Here is a 17,577-nt window from a genome sequence, read left to right as displayed (position 1 = left end):
AGTAATTTCCCCTTCAGATGCATAGAATGAGGATTTAGCAACTGGCTAACTACACTAGAGTAAGTGTCATTCTGTTAAAAGAAAATATAGCTGTAACTGTACAGTTGGACTAAACTTTACATCTATTTACCCATCCAATGCCGGGTCTCTGATATTAACTAAACAAAGAGTTAAATAGACATCATATATATATGTATATATATATTTATATATATATATATATATATATAGGAGCTGAGTTAAAACCTATCCAGGTTAAGAGACAACGGGTAATTTACAGGTACTGTAATTCTAATTATTAAAACGAAAGAGAATATATATTATTCCTAAAGAATTAGAATCCTGATATATCCGGGAGTAGGTCACGTATGGACTAATATCACCCTTGGTGAGAACAAGGATAGTATCTGGTGGCCTTTACATGAAATGTACATATTGGGTATCATACCCCTTTGGTGACTAAATTACTGGAGTGTTATTAGAATAGTACCTATCCATACCACATCCACGGTTAGAGAAATGGATACTAATAACAGGAAGATTACTCTTCATCCTTCAGAGGAAACGAAACGGGGAAGAAGATTGCCCATCGCATATCCCCTTCGCAGTTTCTAAAACTGTACTAATATAAGGATCCATTAGTTAAACAAGGGGGAGAAGATTGCCCATCGTATATCCCCATAATAGCCACTAAACTTGTATTGATGTCAGGAACCTTTAGCATCTTTTAAGGAATTTGTACTGACCGGTTCAGCAGAGTAACTATTGTGTTCATTTAGCTTTTCATTGCTTTAATATCTACCATAACATACTGGTACCAAAGGTAAAGGTAATATATTAATTTTTAGATAAAACCCCGGGTCCATAGTCATCTAGACTATGGTAGGTAATTTTGTGTAATGCATGCAATTACTAATGTTAGTATACTAACTAAAATTAATGTAATATTGTATGTACGACTTATATTGAAAATGGATTAACTCTTTATTATCCTACTAAAATAAACCACTTACCTGTTAGGGTGTATATTGAGTAATTGGCCTATATTATTTGGAGTCCCTGTAGAAGAGAAGAAGAATCAGATAAGGAGGTGATATTGAAACAGGTGAGGAAATACATAGTCCGAAATAACCACATAAAACATATACACTATAGTTTACACCCTCCTATCCACTAAAGGAAGGCTGTCCCAAGCTAGCCTGGGTGTACAAGCTTGGGTGGAGGCACGCGCCAACAGTAAGGTGAGGTTACATATGCCACCATCCTTCCCTGTCTCCCTCCATGCCAGTGTACTGCCCTGTCTCCTTCTATGCCACCATCCTTCCCTGTCTCCGTCCACGCCAGCATACTGCCCTGTCTCCTTCTATGCCACCATCCTTCCCTGTCACCCTCCATGCCAGCGTACTGCCCTGTCTCCTTCTATGCCACCATCCTTCCCTGTCTCCGTCCACGCCAGCATACTGCCCTGTCTCCTTCTATGCCACCATCCTTCCCTGTCTCCGTCCACGCCAGCATACTGCCCTGTCTCCTTCTATGCCACCATCCTTCCCTGTCACCCTCCATGCCAGCGTACTGCCCTGTCTCCTTCTATGCCACCATCCTTCCCTGTCTCTCTCCACGCCAGCATACTGCCCTGTCTCCTTCTATGCCACCATCCTTCCCTGTCACCCTCCATGCCAGCGTACTGCCCTGTCTCCTTCTATGCCACCATCCTTCCCTGTCTCCGTCCACGCCAGCATACTGCCCTGTCTCCTTCTATGCCACCATCCTTCCCTGTCTCCGTCCACGCCAGCGTACAGCCCTGTCTCCTTCTATGCCACCATGCTGCCCTGTCTCCGTCCACGCCAGCGTACAGCCCTGTCTCCTTCTATGCCACCATGCTGCCCTGTCTCCGTCCACGCCAGCGTACTGCCCTGTCTCCCTCCACGCCACTAAATCTAAATTATTAAAGTATTTGACTCCCGGTGGGTATTTGTACAGACAACACTATTAAGCAGCATAGATTAATTATTATGGATAGTTATAACCACATTTGTATCTTGGTATTGTGAGAAATAAACAGAAACACTGTATTTAAATAAACAAAAAAAGTTTTTTTTAAGGGTTTGACTAACGTTAGGGCAGCCTGAGATGCTTTATCATGTTCTGCATGACAGCAGTGGCACACAGGGGAGATGCAAGCAACCATGTCTAAAACGCTCCCCCCTTGTGCCCCCCCCCTCCCCCCCCCCCTTAGAAAACACAGTGGGGTAAGTACAGCTTTGCATCTAGACTCTCGCTGGGAGGCACACTGCTGTAACAGCACCACAAAAACCTCAGCCTAGCAGCAGGATCCTACCGCATCTCACTGTCTTCACCTCCCCCTTCCGCACTGTAGCGGCTAAATGTCACAGCAAGTAAATGTCGCGGCCACCCCTTCCCCACCGCAACCCTCCCAGACAGTAACTCACCAACTTGTATTCTCTTGTAACCTCTCTGGACAGCAGCGCACCTCACTTCTGGCTTTACGGCTCCTCTCACTGACCGTGTGACGTAACGTGTCACACAGGGCTGGTGCTAGGGTGTTCGGCGCCGCCCTGCAAACTATAAATTTTCCCCTCCCATACTTTACAAAGGGACAGCGCGTGTCGAAAAAGGGATGTGGTCTCACAGGGAAGGGGCATGGCCACTCAATTGTACCCCCATTTTAAACACCCCAGTAGTGGCGCTGCTTACACATAACACCCCAGTTGTAGCACCGCTTACACATAACCCCAGTAGTAGCGCCGCTTACACATAATGCCCCCAGTAGTAGCGCAGCTTATACGTAACGCCCCAGTAGTAGCGCAGCTTATACGTAACGCCCCAGTAGTAGCGCAGCTTACACTTATGCCCCAGTAGTAACTCAGCTTAAACGTAACACACCAGTAGTTGCGCAGCTTCCACGTAATGCCCCAGTAGTAGCGCAGCTTCCACGTAATGCCCCAGTAGTAGCGCAGCTTCCACGTAACGCCCCTGTAGTAACGCTGCTTACATGTAATGCCCCAGCAGTAGCGCTGCTTACACATAATGCCCCAGCAGTAGCGCAGCTTACCCATAACGCCCCAGTAGTAACGCAGCTTACACGTAATGCCCACAGTAGTAGCGCTGCTTACACGTAACGCCCCAGTAATAGCGCTGTTTACACGTAATGCCCCAACAGTAGCGCAGCTTTCCTGTAACGCCCCAGTATTAGTGCCGCTTACATGTAATGAACCCAGTAGTAGCGCAGTTTACACATAACGCCCCAGTAGTAGCGCAGCTTACATGTAACACCCCAGTAGTAGCGCAGCTTACACATAACGCCCCAGTAGTAGCGCAGCTTACACATAACGCCCCAGTAGTAGCGCAGCTTACATGTAACGGCCCAGTAGTAGCGCAGTTTACATGTAACGCCCCAGTAGTAGCGCAGCTTACATGTAACGCCCTAATAGTAGAGCTGCTTACACGTAACGCCCCAGTAATAGCGCTGCTTACACGTAACGCCCCAACAGTAGCGCAGCTTTCCCGTAACGGCCCAGTAGTAGCACAGCTTACATGTAACGCCACAGTAGTAGAGCTGCTTACACGTAATAGCGCTGCTTACACGTAACACCCCAACAGTAGCGCAGCTTTCCCGTAATGCCCCAGTAGTAGCGCAGCTTACATGTAACGCCCACAGAAGTGCAGTTTATTCACATTCCCCCCCTCCCCGCACACATACATAAATGCACATACACACACGCGCACACACACACACACACACACACACACTTTCTCACTTACAGTACTCTCCCTGGCTGGCAGGATCTGGAGCAGCATGTCCTCCTCTGTGGCTGCAGTCTGATGGTAGAGGCTAGATCCAAGTGGCCTAAGGGACCTTTTCCGTCAGGGGGAGGAGCCACGACACAAGAGGGAGGAGCTACGCCAGCGGTACAGTTGGTCTAGTATCCACACCACCAACTATTACCTTTAGTAATTAGGTGGCGAGCGAAGCGGAGCGGAGCGAGCCACCGTGCCCGAAGCGTGGCGAACGTACTTTTCGGGTACCTTGTTCGGCCGCAGCTCCTCCCCCTGGTGACGGGTCTCCTCCCCTAGATACGTCAGAAGGTCCCTTCTCCCACTCCAATATAGAACCAACCGCAGTCTGATGGTCCCATGTAGCTCCACCCCCTCCACCCGTGTAGCTCCGCCCCTCCATCCGTGTAGCCCCGCCCCCTCTATACGATCAGTCACTGCATTGTCACAGGATGGGAGGGGGAGAGGAGAGGAGGCTTTCAGCGGGGAGCGCCGGCCTGGTGTCACACGCAGCATGACACAGTGCAGACTGCAGAGGAGAGGGAATTGCTGCCCCTCCTCCCTCTCGGGTCGTACTAAACTTGGCAGCAGCTACTGGGGGACGGGCAGGTATGTAAATGTTCTCTAGTCTACTCTAAACATAATAGTTGCTGCACGCCCACGGAATCGCCCACAGGCCAATCACATGGGACACAGTGACAGGGGCGTGCCTGCATGTGCTTGCTGTCAGCACGCCCCTGTGAAAGCGGCACTGCTAGAGGTGCCGCTTCTAGTGTTTTTTTTTAAATGGGATATGACTGCCCTGTGGCTGGCCCCGCCCCCCGCTTCCGGACCTGTATCACTGACAGCGGGAGGCACCGAGAACGGTGCCTCCAAAACATGTTTAGAAATGTTTTTTAGTAGGTAAAAAAGTATTAAAATAATGCAAAGGCTAAAGTTCATACTTATAACACAAAATATGTGTCATAAGTATGTTCTTTGTATTATTTTAATAATCAATGACAGGTAACACATGTTTATTTATAAAATATAGGTTAGTAACCTAATCGTTTTTACACTTACTAACAATCGAGGTTTGACAACCACACTATTTTTTAAAAGCAAACGTTACTTCACAATTCCAAGCATTTTGTTTTGTAGGAACTGCTTAATGTCTTTTAGCTTCCTAACAGTTTTTTAATGCTTTTTAAGCAACCAACACGTTTTTTGTTAACAAAACATACCCACATACATTTGGTTATTTTTTTTTTTATATTGCTACACACACAAACATATGACATACCCTCCAACATGACCCGTCCCACTAGGTACAGAATGCTCTGTTTCTGGACTTCCCTCTTAATTTATTATTGCCATCACCTGTGAAGAAACAGCTTTCTTATCATTTAACTAGTTCAGCACAGGTGATGGAAATCATAAATTAAGAGGGAAGTCCAGGAACAGAGCATTTTGTACCTAGTGGGGCGGGTCATGTTGGAGGGTGTGATATGTTCAAGAACAGCAACACCATATATTTTTGGCCCAGAAAGTAGGTAGTGCAATATTTGAGGTTAAAACACAGTTGTTTGCAAAAATTGCAACATCAGATACATGTACGCAAAAAATGCGTAACTTTGTAAATTTATACACAAATAATGCATATTTTTTAAGGTCTTCGCAATATTTGCACATTTCACAAGCCCACCTTTTTTTTTTTAACATTAAATTAGTGTTGCAGTTTTTCCAATTGGGCATGGTTCCGCAATTTTGCGATTGGTCGCAATTTTTGCAAATTTGCAGTTTTTACAATCCTTACTGAATTGGCCCCAAAGATATGTGTCGGACAGGCGCGCAGGCAGGGGGTGGGGGGGGTTCCAAGTACCTAGAAACCCCCCCAAGCCGTTGATCTATCGCAAATCACCTTGACGAATTTTTTTTTCCTATACAGCCGCTTCAGCCAGTCTCCCTGCGGCGCGGGTTCACACTGAGAAGATGGTTTCTGTAGGGGGAGCTGCAGCTCCTCTAAGGCAGAGAGGAGACGAGGCACAGTGTGTTACTCCCTGCCAGCGCCGGCCAGCCCACGGACTGACTGAGTGGACTCCAGCGGCGCATCTTAGGTGATTGCGGTAATGACTACAGTATGCTGGAACCGGGGTGGGAGCGGAGGGGCGGCGGTGAGCGGGCGCCGGTTCTGCATAGTAAATGACGCAGTCATCGTCCGCCAGCATGAGTGCGGAAACCGGGAGGGGAGGGGCAGGGGTGCCAGACCACCTAAAATGGAATTGAATAACACTGAAACGTCGGTGAACCATTTGTCTTTTGCCTGATTATTCCTGCAATGAGTGCTGCCTGCTAACCAATTGTATATTCTGGAGTTTCCTTATTTATGAAGGCACCTTCACTCACATTATGTTACATACTGAGAGGAGTGCTATCTCATAAGAATATATATATATACACACACACACACACACACACACACACACACACACACATTACTGTATATATATATAGCAACGTGGATGTGTCAGCGGCACTCGTGGGTACAAATTACGAGTAGTACTATTGCATAGCGTCTACGTTTCGGTTTTATGAATCAAAACCGTCTTCAGGAATGTAGACGCTATGCAATAAAGTATATGTTGCAGGCTTAATCTGGTTAGACTTTTTTTCATTGGTCTATACTCAATTATTTGGAAACCCCCCCCCCCCCCCTTTTAAAATCCTGCGTTTGCCGCTGGTGTCAGACTAGTCTTGCTGCTATTTTATTTATTTATAAAAACAGCTAAAATCACATGATTTGGCCTTTTTTGTTCCTAGAGTATTATTAACCCCAATAACATTAATTTTCAGGCATTTCCAGTCAATTTTGACCACAGTACAAACAATGAAAAATATATATTGTACAATATATATTTTTAGATGTTATAATCATATGTTCAGATTTTTTTCAGCCTCAATGTAGTATCAGTTCCTGAAACTTAAGTTTGACCTGGAGAAGGTAACTGCTTCATCCAGCTTTACGCAAGGTATGTAGTACCTTGTAAATGTTTTTGACCAATATACACAACTAATTTTTGTATTAATTCAACATACTGTATTCCACTTTATTGCAGACATTGTGGCAAAGGGAATGCAATTGCACCAAGTCCCGGATGCGGCTGCCTTATATGGAATCTGAAACCTGCAACATCCGACGCTGGATGAAAACAATATTGTTTGTGATGTTGTCAAATTGACTGGAAATGAGTGGATATGAGTGTTATTGAGGTTAATAATACTGTAGGAACAAAAACAGGTCCAAATTCTGTGATTTTAGCTGTTTGTTTTTTTCTAAAAAAATACAGATCCAAAACAAAAACCAAAACTCGCAAGGGCGATTTTGCTAAAACCAATACAGATCCAAAACACGAAATAGATACAGATCCAAAACCAAAACCCAAAACCCAAGATTTGGACCGGCGCACATCTCTAGTCGCTATTGACATCTGTGTGATTACAAGAAACTAAGCACCATGCTATTATGGAGAGAGACTTTGATGTGCCTGCTGTCTTGCAGAAAGAGTCACATATCTCCACTTTTTGTATTTATTGCTCTGTCAACAGAAGATGATTTTTTTTATGATGCAGCGTCAGAGATTGGGTAAGTTTATTTTTGCTGTGGATGTTTAAAGCCCATAGAACGCATGGGGGTTGACAGTCAGATGCGTCACTAGGGTTGGTGTCACCCGGTATGGTAACTCATGGTGTCACCCCCATGGACCGCCTTCCGTATCACATCACACGGAACCGTTAGTAATGTTTTTGTACTAGTTTTAGAGCACTTGTGTAGTCCAGGACTGCCGGGGAGCTTCTGGGGAGTTCAAGGTAAATCGCATGCAATTCATCTTTGTGATGTATGGCTACCTTCAGGTATACACATTCATGCGGAAATCTGTTTCATTACAAAAAAATGCATTTGCAGACTCGCACTTACAGATGTATCCTCTTACACTATTGTGGGCAGATTGTCCTGGTTCTACATCACAGAATGCCATCAGGGACGTGCAGTCAGGGCAGGCAGTGCCTCCCCTGCCATTAATGAGCCATTAATGATTAAAATAATATAAAGAAGATACTTATGACACATATTCTGTGTCATAAGTAATCTCTTTATAATATTATACTATGCTTTTTAACATTTTTAATCACCTCGGGAGGCACTATTAGCAGTGCCTCCCGTTAACAACTGGAAAGGTTGAGAGAAAGGGGGCGGGGCCAAGCACTGGGCTGTGAAAGCCCATTAAAAAACTACGGGGGAAGCGGCACTTATGCCAGTGCCTCGTTGACAGGGGAAACCCGCCCCTGTCAGCGAGGCAGATGTGATTAGACAGCGGATCCAGTACTGGATCCGTCTGGTCCAATCACCCATAGGCATTGAGCTGCAGCTGCGGCGGGACCCGGCGCTACAGTGGAGCCGCCAGTAACGTCTAGAGGAGAGGACCTTTCAAGAGCCGCCACTACAGGACCGCGGCGGGAGGGGGTGAAGGGGTAGCGGCAGCGTCGGGACCCGGCGCTACAGTAGAGCCACATACACAGGAGCGCGGCGTGTGGGCGGCGGCGGCGGGACCCGTTGTTGGAGCTGCCTACAGCAGCGGCAGCTCCAGAGTTAACGGGAGCACCACAGTTGGGGACAGCGCGGAGGCTCCGGACAGCGCTGGTACCTGACCACCCAGGCGAGGGGGCGGGGGGGCAGTTGTGCGGTGGGGTGGGAAGTGTCTGGCCAGCTCACCCCCAGATCACTTGGACTGCAGCTCACCCCCAGATGATCTGGGGGTGAGCTGCAGCCCAAGTGCTCTGGGGGTGAGCTGCAGTCCAAGTCATCTAGGGATGGGCTGCAGTCCAAGTGATCTGGGCAAGATCACTTAGACTGCAGCTCACCCCCAGAGCACTTGTACTGCAGGGTCAGGGAAAAATAAATAAAATAAATATAAAAAAAATATTTATTTGTATCACAGCCGCCCGCCGCCCACTGCTGACCAGCGCTCACTGCCGCACGCTGCACCGCCACTGAAAGTTGACCACCGCAGACAACTGGCGGCGGTCAGAGGGACATCAACGCCGCAGCAACGAAGGACAGCTTAGTACCGCCGCATCCCCTGCAGACCATGGGCTCATCTGCCACCGACAACCACAGTCCCTTCCGCACCTCCGCTGCACATACCAGGTAATGTTCCCCTGCTTCCCAATGTCCCTGCTCTCACTCTCTCAGTCCCTGCTGTCACTCTCTCCCTGTCCCTGAATTGTGGGTCATACCGTGTGCTATAATGTGAATTTCGGCTCATACCGTGTGCTGTAATGTGAATTTTGGCTCATACTGTGTGCTGTAATGTGAATTTCGGCTCATTCAGTGTGCTACAATGTGAATATCGGCTCATTCAGTGTGCTACAATGTGAATATCGGCTCATACCGTGTGGTAAAATCTGAATTTCGGGTCATACGGTGTACTGTAATGTGAATTTCGGCTCATACAGTGTGCTGTAATATGAATTTCGGCTCATACCGTGTGCTGTAATGTGAATTTCAGCTCATACCGTGTGCTGTAATGTGAATTTCGGCTCATACCGTGTGCAATAATGTGAATATCGGCTCATACCGTGTGGTGAAATATGAATATCGGGTCATACAGTGTGCTGTAATGTGAATTTCGTCTCATACCGTGTGCTATAATGTGAATTTCGGCTCATACCGTGTGCTGTAATGTGAATTTCGGCTCATACCGTGTGCTGTAATGTGAATTTGGGCTCATACCGTGTGCTGTAATGTGAATTTGGGCTCATACCGTGTGGTAAAATATAAATTTCAGCTCATATGGTGTGCTGTAATGTGAATTTCGGCTCATACCGTATGCTGTTATGTGAATTTCGGCTCATACTGTGTGGTATCAGGTGAAAGGGGCGCCGGTACTAGATAGTATAAGGGGTCCTACTACACTGAAGGACACACCCCTGTTTGAGTGGCCACCCCCCCTTTTCCGGAGGTGAGCGCATAATTGCAACCTTCACTTCTCCATACCCCCACTTAAAAATGTCCACTTCGACCACTGTGTGTGTGTGTATATATATATATATATATATATATATAAATATATATATAAAATCTCAGTGCCTCCCCAGCCAGGGACCTCTCCGCACGCCACTGAAAGCCATTGCCTCTCGCAGCTAACAAAGAGCCTAATTCAGACCTGATCGCAACAGCTATTTTTTTCTCTAATGGGCAAAACCATGGCCCTCATTCCGAGTTGTTCGCTCGCAAGGCGAATGTAGCAGAGTTACACACGCTAAGCCGCCGCCTACTGGGAGTGAATCTTAGCTTCTTAAAATTGCGACCGACGTACGCGCAATATTGCGATTACAAACGAGATAGCAGTTTCTGAGTAGCTTCAGACTTACTCTGCCTGTGCGATCAGTTCAGTGCTTTTCGTTCCTGGCTGACGTCATAAACACACCCAGCGTTCGCCCAGGCACTCCCACCGTTTCTCCGGCCACTCCTGCGTTTTTTCCGGAAACGGTAGCGTTTCCAGCCACACGCCCCTAAAACGCCGTGCATCCGCCCAGTAACACCCATTTCCTGTCAATCACAATGCGAACGTCGGAGCGATGAAAATGCCGTGAGTAAACTTACTTTCTTCATAGTAAAGTTACTTGGCGCAGTCGCAGTGCGAACATTGCGCATGCGCACTAAGAGAATTCTCACTGCGATGCGATGAAAAACTCCGAGCGAACAACTCGGAATGAGGGCCCATGTGCAGTGCAGGTGTTGCAAATGTAACATGTGCAGAGAGAGTTAGATTTGGGTGAGGTGTGTTCAAACTGAAATCTAAATTGCAGTGTAAAAATAAAGCAGCCAGTATTTACCCTGCACAGACACAATATAACCCACCCCTAATCTAAATCTCTCTGCACATGTTATATCTGCCCCACCTGCACTGCAGCATGGTTTTGCTCATTAAAGAAAGATTTTCCTATTGCGATCAGGTCTGAATTAAGCCCAAAATCCATTGATATACTAATAGTCACAGGTGGGTGTATACGCAGGCACCCGCTAGTGGCTTGAACATTATTGCAATAACTATGGGTATCAGGAGCATTGCTTCCCCCCAGTGGTGTAAGTAGAAAAAACGTCTTAGTGGTACTGTGCACACGCGCCGTTGGCGTGAATAAAAAAATGGGCGTGGCCATGTGCCACAAAGGGGCATGGCCAGTGAAAATGGGGCATGTCGACTTGACATGCCCTCATTTCTCTTCACCCTGGGAGCATTACTTTACATTCCATATGCATCTTACCTTCATGGTGGTTTCTCTGAAGAATGGGGAACCTCTGAAAAAAATATCCTCCCTGGTCAGACAGCGTCTTTAGTCGGTATTCACTATTCATGTAGGAAATGACATGGTCCGGAAGATGCCTGTTTGTGTAGGAATATAACCAAAGTCATCGTCATACAACAGAGGTTCAACCAGATTCATGCCAGCTGTGTCACCTTCTACCCCCTGCGTCTCTCATCTACACCATTATTGTCCCCCCTGCATCTCCTTGCCACACCATCATATCCCCCCTACATCTCTCAGCCACGCCGTCTTCTCCCCCGATACTCTCAGCCACACCTTCATCTCCCCCCAGCGTCTCTCAGCCTTCGTTCCCCCACTCCTTCATTCTGTGTCTCCCAGCCTGCCCCCCCCACCCTTCATTCTGTGTCTCTCAGCCTGCGTTCTCCCCCTTAATTCTGTGTCACTCAGCCTGCCCCCCCCCCCCCATTTTGTCTCTCACAGCCTGCGCCCCCCCTTCATTCTGTCTCTCTCACATACCTCCCAACTGTCCCGATTTTCGCAGGACAGTCACGTTTTTTGGGGACTGTCCTACCCGCGGGCCGCAGTGTCCCGCGGTGGGGGGGGGGCAGTTGGGAGGCTCTGTCACTCGCTGCCCACACTGAATAGCATGCGCACAGCATCTATTCAGTGCAGAAGGAGGGAGAGAGGGCATGCCAGCAGCTCACAGAGCGCTGGGCATGCCCCCTCAGTGACGAAAACTGGGGGGCATGGCTTGCGATCGCGGCACTCTCGCGAAGCCACGCCCCTCGCCAGGAGTCCCTCTTTCCTGTGCTAAAAAGTTGTGAGGTATGCTCTCTCAGCCTGTGTTCCTTCATTCTGTGTCACTCAGCCTGCGTACTCCCCCTCATTCTGTCTTTCTCAGCCTGCGTTCCCCCCCTTCATTCTGTGTCTCTCAGCCTGTTTCCCCCCCATTCTGTCTCTCTCAGCCTGCATCACCCCTTCATTCAGTCTCCCGCAGCCTGCATTCCCCCCCCTACATTCAGTTTCTCTCAGCCTGCAACCAGCCCTACATTCAGTCTCTCTCAGCCTGCGCCCCCCCCCCCCCCACTCAGTCTCTCTTAGCCGGCATTCTCCCCCCTCCTTACTCAGTCTCTCTCGGCCTGCATCCCCCCACCTTCATTCAGTCTCTCTCAGCCTGCATTTCCCCTTTCATTCAGTCTGTCTCATTCTGCATCCCCCCCCCCCCCCTCCCCTTCATTTAGTCTTTCTCAGCCTGAGGTGATGGAGACCAGTGGAATGGGAAATTTGAGGGAGAAGCGGGTCACCTATAGTATAACTGGCAGCATATAGGTAGAGCATACTGAGAATGGAGATAGCTCTATATAAATAAACTAGTTACCATCCCGTCAAAATGACGTAACAATGTAACAGTAATCTCAGCGCCGGCAGCTGTGCACGCCTGAACAGAGCAACATTTCAATTGCTCTGTTGAGTGCCATCTAGTGGCCACCGGTATGCAAAACACTTGAATTCTCCTCATATAGGTGTGGAGCAGTATTATCCTTTTTTTATATGGGATGTTAGTAAATATTAATAAAACAAAAACATATGCCTCTCCAGAATCAAGAGGCTGCAAGTGCAAGCCACACTTCTAAATATGAATGTACGTTTTGGTGCATACGCAGTTCTGCAAAACGCCTTTTTACATATCAAATCTGCCAATACAAAAAGCCCTTGATGCGAAGAACAAAACACTTTAATTTTGTGCCTATGGGCATAGATTGTCCTCCTGCATACCATAAAGTGCATGGCTGTTCTAGGATCCTGAGAAATGATTCTGCAAACTAGATGTAAGAAGTGGCTGTAATTGCATGGGGTGCACTGTGTAAAAGTGTAACCATCAAATCACAATCTCATCCTCCTACCACCTTAATGATTACACTTTTATATTTTTGTTATGTTTTTCTATTAAAAAGCTGCTCAATTTAGCTGTATTTGTGGCTTACATTAATTATGAGCATGAGGGGACATAGGAGTCTCTTTTTATTAGGAACATCACTTGTATGTATTCCATTGCACAGGTACAATCCTAAAAATACTAAACCATTTTTCAACCCTTCAGTTAATTTCAATATATTTGCTTCACAAATTGAAATCTTATTTTTGCATTACTCTGAGGAACAAGGAGCACTGGTGCACCGATTGTTTACTTGTCACTCTGCCTATGGTGTATTAAGGGGGTCATTCCGAGTTGATCGCAGCCAGCAACTTTTTGCTGCTGCTGCGATCAATAGTCCACGCCTATGGGGGAGTGTATTTTAGCTTAGCAGGACTGCGATCGCTTGTGCAGCCCTGCTAAGCTAAAAAATTTTCAAGCAGAACTTGACCATTCCTATACCTACTTACCCTGTGCGATGATCCCTGTGATGCTGAAGCTGCTTCTGACGTCAGACATCCGCCCTCCGTTGTTCTGGACATGCCTGCGTTTTCCAATCCACTCCCCGAAAACGGGCGCCAACGCTGTGGAGACGCCCAGGTCTGCCTTCTTCCTGTCAATCTTCTTAGCGGTCCGCTCTGCGACCGCATTGTTCTCTAGACACAACGTAACCCAGCGACCCCTGTCGCCGGGCAATATCGCGCACGCGCACTGCAGCCACCGCGCATGCGCATTCCGCACCCGTTCTCATCGCAGCGATAAACCGCTGCGTGCGAACGGGTCGAAATGACCCCCTAAGCCCTGAGAAGTGATCAAGTGGAAGGTGATAGCGCATCAGCCAGTCAGCTCCTAGCTGTCATTTTCCAAACCCATCTTGTAACTTGACAGTTAGGAGCTGATTGGCTGATGTGTTATTACCTTCCACTTCATCCTTTCTCCAGGCTTAATACATCTGCCCAAATGGTGCAAACTTCTACTCCTGTTAATGCTGTTGTCTTGCTCCATAAATCTACAGTATGCACTGTGGTGTATTCTAGGCACACCTGCACAAATCAATGTGCACCGCACCCATCCAAGCAGTCACATCATATCATTCATTTCTTATTTAAATCATTTGCTCCCTGTTCTGGATCTCATAGCTGTGCAACTGTTTCATCTCGTATAGTAGCTGTGCGCGTTTCATCTCATAGCTGTGCCCATTTCTCATACAGAAAATCACATTAGCACAATCTGAATAGTATTGATGGACGATTAGAGAATTAAGAGAACTTGACTCATCTGTGACACTATCCTCCAGTAATTATTTGAATTAAAAATGAAAATCTTCTAAAATAAACCACACAAGAACCCCCCCCCCCCCCCCCCCATCAATTTTATGAACAAGAAGTTTATTCATAAAGATAAAGTGAATAATGGATTCACTAAAAACATTAGATTCACCATAATTATTCAATAAAAGTTTTAGTAACAATTTCAGCCACATAATGAAATTAGGTTTACAAATAGGAAATCCATGACCTGAGGTTCGTGGTAAAACTAATGCCGGGGAAGGGTGCCGACACATTGCTGCTACAGGGGAGGATGGACATAGATGGTCGATGTTTTACAGTCGTTGAGATTATGATGTTGGAATCCTGGGTTTACGATGTCCATCCCTACTATGGGGCTAATTGGGGCCTTTACTTTGCATGGCCTGATGCTCAAATGCACAGGAACCTCAGCATCCCACATTTTGCTATTGAGCTGGCAATGCCACATTCTGCCACTGTCTGAGTGTGCCCCTTATTAAGAGAATGTTGTAAACTACAACACTGTAGCCAGGTGGGTAAATAATTAACTCACTAAAATGATATTTGGGGCGTAACGGTATAATATTAGGTAAAGTACTTTTAGGTAGAGTTTACATTTTTGTTGTTCTGAGAAGTGGGCATTATATTGTACAGTATAGTGTAACCCTACCCTCAATACCTTGAACGAGAGCTGTCTATGTATTCTATTAAGGGATGGTTACCTAATAGCTGTGCCTCCACTCAAGCTATGTGTAGTATTTAACTACCGTTAAGGCTTGCTTGAGTAAGCCTGATCTCTATCCTTAGGGGATGATTCCCTTATATCATAGATATATTATCTAATATACCTGTCTCTTTCTTCCAGGATCTTCAGATCAACTTCCAGACGGACCAGACACACATGGCAAGTATAACACTTTAATGACCAGTACCAAATGGATTAAGTATACATTAACATTTCATCAATTACACATTCCCCTTTAAGTCATTAATCCATGCTAACTCCCGGTCAATTAGGCCTATACACAGTACCTGCATGCAATACAACAAATCCTTTTTCTTTTCAACACACCCTTAGGTGTTAGAGTGACCCGGGTACTCTTAATATGATAGTACACTATAAGGGCCCATAAACTTCCTAAAAATAACAGCAGTTAATACAGAATGTCTGACACTATGTTTTAGTATCAACTATCAGTTCTCCCTTCAGTTAAAGAGAAAGATGTTTGGCTCAGTCTACTTATGGTAGCGATTACTTTCTCCTATAAGGTTACTTATAGTTCCTCCTTGGCAGATAACAGAAAGTATCTATTTAGCTCATAGATAGTAACATCAACAGTTGATTACCAAGGAATCTGTATCCTTTCCTCAGTAAAAATGTTACTGTAGTTGTCCAGTATTAAACTAAACTCCCAAGAAGCTGGTATGATAAACCTTTGTTATGCTGCGTCCTTGTGTCCATTTGAAGTAGCTGATGCTTTCTATAGTTCAGAGCATATATAGCTTTTCGATTCCTGTATGCCTCAAATTATTGTTGTCTCTTAGGATGAGTCTATATTAAATATATCTGCAAGAGATGGTTTCTCTTATCATAGTCACAGCGAGCTCAAATCCTTTAACTTTAAAACTAATAGTCTCTTACGTGACAGTCCTTCTTACGGGTTCACGAATATACATATAACACAGTTGTATTAAAGTGCCACAAGCTAGTCCTTGAATCGGGATGATAGTCTAATCCTTTGTGGCTAAGAGGCTTTAACATTCATCCAATGTCACTGTAGTATGGCTACCTTTAATGTCCTTGACTCTAATTCTGCTAATTCAGGGGCATAAATACACACATTAGGTGGCAGCTCTAGGGTGTTACTTTCTATTTAGCGCTGCGGAACAATGTCTCTGGCTCTCCTTTGACTGATGTGATGCTGATATATGGGGGAGTTTTAAAACTATTTATGAAGCGTTAAACAGTTCAAGTTTCACTCCACTCCTCCTGTTACATATATATACCCAGTGCTTTCTACCTTCTCCTTAGCACTATGATTAAGCCATACATGGAACTGTAATTATAGGTCACTCTGACTACTGTGACCCATTACTATCCTCCTGCTTAATAGCCATTATTGCGGCCTAGCCCTGGAGTCCTTAGTCCCAATATGAAATTGACTATGTACAATAGTCACCTATGGCTTGCTGTGCTTAGTGTAGGGGTAATATAAATGGCTGGATTATGCACTCACACTTCTACCATCTAGTGATGCTGCTGCAGGATGCTCCCCCGACTCCTCCCTTACACTTACAGCCACACAGAATGGAGCCTCTGCTGCTGGTCCTGGCTTCTTTGTTGTGGCTGTCAGAGTCTGTGCCGGTAATAGGTAGGAAGGAACCCTCTCTGTCTCCCTGTCACAGATGTGCCCTTCCAATACTGCTGGGTGAGTTGACTAGCGCTGATCTTGGGTTCTATGAACAGTTCTGAGTCTCAATGCTGCTGTCACCACCTTTACAGTAAGGAAGCCCTGTTCTGGCTACACACACTAAGCACCCTCCGGCCGCCGCAATGTATACCGCTCAGCTCTAATGCGGGCGACGGCCGGAGCAGCAAAAAACTATGTCTTCTCACCAAGGGATATGCAGTCTCTCCCTCAGCTACACTCACAGCACCTCTCCACCCCTCTCTAGTAGTCACATGACCCACTCTGAGGTGATGCCCCGCCCACTGGCAATCACCCCACTAGGTGATTGACAGTTAGGAGCACAAGGACATTAACCCTTTAGATACACTGTGAAACCATAAAATAAGCCTTCATTGTATTCACCACTACATTTACATCAATGTACATACAATTACATATATGTGAACTGTATTATTTACCTCAAAACATGCATACAGTATTACAACATCCATTAACTTTTATATGAATAATATATATGCTTATACTCCATTTTAGTCACCATATTATAACTACCTCAGTATAAGTGTTGTTTAAACCCTAAATCAGGGTTACATTTCTCCCCCTGGTGCATTGTCACTGTTTAACATCTTTAGGTGCCAATGCACCATCTACCTTACTCACTATGCTAAAATAGTATATATTCATTCACATCCATTAGCAAGCCACCTCATCTCAACCATTTTAACTGTTGGCCAAATAGGGAGGGATGGAACTACATAGCCTTCATGCCTCCCAGGGATAGTGTTCTCTGATCGTGCTGGTTTCCCTTGCTCTTCTACACCTGATTTATTGACTTCTTTTAGTACTGGACTTCGGATGG

Source organism: Pseudophryne corroboree, chromosome 6 (assembly GCF_028390025.1).
Source record: "Pseudophryne corroboree isolate aPseCor3 chromosome 6, aPseCor3.hap2, whole genome shotgun sequence".
NCBI lineage: Eukaryota > Metazoa > Chordata > Amphibia > Anura > Myobatrachidae > Pseudophryne > Pseudophryne corroboree.
Note: the sequence above shows the minus strand (reverse complement) of the source record.